The following is a 3108-nucleotide window of genomic DNA, read 5'->3' as shown; positions in this document are numbered from 1 at the left end:
AAACATCTCAAACAGGAAAACCCCAACAAAAAGAAGAGAACCACAACATGAAGAACCCCCCTCAAAGGAATAAATCCCTAAAAGAAGACAACCTCAGCAAAAAGAATGCAAGAGCAGGAAGAAAAAATCCCCCCCAAATAAGCAAACCCCAACAAAAAGAAGAAACCCCCATAAAAGAAGAAGAAGAAGAAAAAAAATAGAACAAAAGCCTAACAGAAAGAAAACTCCAGTTCCAGCCTGTGGCTCACTTGGGAGAATGTGGTGCTGACAACACCAAGTCAAGGGTTAAGATCCCCTTACTGGTCACCTTTTTAGAAAAAAAAATTTTTTTTTTCCTTTTTTGTCTTTTTTCGTGACCGGCAACAGATCGCAACCCTCAGTGTCNCGGGAGCGCCGCCGTGCTCCCAAGCGGCGCACTGTAGCAGTGCGCCACTGGGCCGGCCCCCGAAAAAAATTTTAAGAAAGAAAAAAAAAAGATAAAGAAAAAGAAAACTCCAACAGAAAGAAGAAAACTACCCGTGAAAACAGGAAAACCCCCAAAAAGCTCCCAAAGAAAACCCCCACAAACAAAACCCCAACAAAAAGAAGAAAACCAACGAGTGCCAAAAAAAGAGGAGAAAACAAAAAAGGACAGAAAAATACAAAAAACAAATTTTAAAAAAACAGGAAAATAGAAAAACAAACAAACAGAAAAGCAAATAAGAAAAANAGTGCCCCTGGACTTTCCTGGCCTGCCACTAACGGTCCCTGGCCAGGCCTGCTAAGGGCCCCTGTCACTATGGGTGAGCCTGACCAGGTGTAGAGAAGAGACCCACTGGTTGGACCTGCCTCAGGTCTGTCCTGGCCTGACCGGGCCTGCCTGTGAGAGACCCCCAAGTCAGGCCATGCCAGTCCAGGGGGTCTCTTACACGCAGGCAGGCAAGGCCAAGGAGGACATGGGCTAGACCATTCAAAGAGGGCCCTTAGTGGCAGGGCAAACCGTGCCAGGTGATCTCNTGCCAGGAGAGGCCAGGCCAGAAGGGCCCTAGGAACACCCTAGGTCCTTAGCTCTGGGCCAAGCTGGGCCAGACAGGCCCATAGTCCCAGGCCAGGTCAGGCCTGCAGGATCCTAAGGGGGATCCCAGGGGGGCTCTTAGAACCAAGACAGGCCAAGGAGACCCAGGGACAAGACAGTCAAATGGGGCACTTTGTGGCAGGGGTGCCCTTAGTTGCAGGGTGGCCCTTATGGCAGTGGTCTACTAGGGACAGACTAGTAAAGGGGGCCGTATGGCAGAACAACCATGGGTTCCTTGATCAGGACAGGCCAGGCTGGCCCACAGCAGTAGGAGGCCCTTGGCAGCCTAGGAGCCAGGGCAGCCGTTAGTGGCAGGGGGAGGCACAGGGGCCCTAGGGGCAGGCCAGTAAAGGGGGGCCATGTGGCAGGCCAGGCCAATGGGTTCCTTGGGCGGCACAGGCCAGGCCGGCCATTAGCGGTAGGAGTCCCTTGGCAGGATGCTTGGCCAGGGCAGCCCTCAGTGGCAGGCAAGGGCACAGGGTCCCTAGGGTCAGACCAGGACATGGGAGCACTTAGTGGAAGGCAAGCCCAGGCAGGGGTGCCTGTAGCAGGCCAGGACAGAGGTGGCCCATAGTGCCAGGAGAGGCCAGGCCAGAAGGGCCCTAGGAACACCCTAGGTCCTTAGCTCTGGGCCAAGCTGGGCCAGGCAGGCCCATAGTCCCAGGCCAGGTCAGGCCTGCAGGATCCGAAGGGGGATCCCAGGGGGGCTCTTAGAACCAAGACAGGCCAAGGAGGCCCAGGGACAGGACAGTCAAATGGGGCACTTTGTGGCAGGGGTGCCCTTAGTTGCAGGGTGGCCCTTATGGCAGTGGTCTACTAGGGACAGACTAGTAAAGGGGGCCGTATGGCAGAACAACCATGGGTTCCTTGATCAGGACAGGCCAGGCTGGCCCACAGCAGTAGGAGGCCCTTGGCAGCCTAGGAGCCAGAGCAGCCCCTAGTGACAGGTGAGGACACAGAGGCCCTAGGGGTCAGGCCAGTCCATGGAAGCACCTAGTGGAAGGAAAGCCCTGGCAGGGGCACCCATAGCACCAGTCCAGGACAGAGATGGCCTATAGTTCCAGGCCAGTCCAGGCCAGGCCAGAAGGGACCTGGGACAACCCAGGACAGACCTGGGTGGTCCGTGGCTCTGGGCCAGGCTGGTCCAGACAGGCCCATAGTGCCAGGCCAGGTCGGGCCTGCACGATCCTAAGGATAGTCCAGGCCAGTCCAGGGTGGCTCTGAGGCAGTGGGTCTCTGGTGCAGGCCTGGCTAGGCCCACCCGTAGTGGCAGTGGGGCCAGTAAAAGGCCTGGTCAGGGAAGCCCTTAGTGGCAGGCCAGGAAACGCCAGAGGTGCCCTTAGTGGCAGGACAGGTGAGGCCAGGGGCTCTCTTAGAGGAAGACCAGGCCAGGCCAAGGGGACCCTAGGGGGGCTCTTTCTTTCTTTGTCTTCCTTCCTCCCTCCCTCCTCCCTTCACTAACCTTCGCTAACCTTCGCTAACCTTCGCTAACCTTCGCTAACCTTCGCTAACCTTCGCTAACCTTCGCTAACCTTCGCTAACCTTCGCTAACCTTCGCTAACCTTCGCTAACCTTCGCTAACCTTCGCTAACCTTCGCTAACCTTCGCTAACCTTCGCTAACCTTCGCTAACCTTCGCTAACCTTCGCTAACCTTCGCTAACCTTCGCTAACCTTCGCTAACCTTCGCTAACCTTCGCTAACCTTCGCTAACCTTCGCTAACCTTCGCTAACCTTCGCTAACCTTCGCTAACCTTCGCTAACCTTCGCTAACCTTCGCTAACCTTCGCTAACCTTCGCTAACCTTCGCTAACCTTTGCTAACCTTCCCTTAACCTTCCCTAACCTTCTCTTAACTTTCCCTAACCTTCCCTTAACCCTCCCTTAACCTTCCCTTAACATTCCCTTACATTCCTTTAACCCTCCCTTAACCTTCCCTTAACATTCACTTACCTTCCCTTAACCCTCCCTTAACCCTCCCTTTCCTCCCCTGTTTCCTTCCTTCTTTCCTTCTTTATTTCTTTCTTTCTTTCTTTCTTTCTTTCTTTCTTTCTTTC

This window comes from Galeopterus variegatus, unplaced genomic scaffold, assembly GCF_000696425.1.
Source record: "Galeopterus variegatus unplaced genomic scaffold, G_variegatus-3.0.2 Scaffold715, whole genome shotgun sequence".
Classification (NCBI taxonomy): domain Eukaryota; kingdom Metazoa; phylum Chordata; class Mammalia; order Dermoptera; family Cynocephalidae; genus Galeopterus; species Galeopterus variegatus.
The sequence above is the reverse complement of the archived record's forward strand: the minus strand, read 5'-3'. Positions refer to the sequence as shown.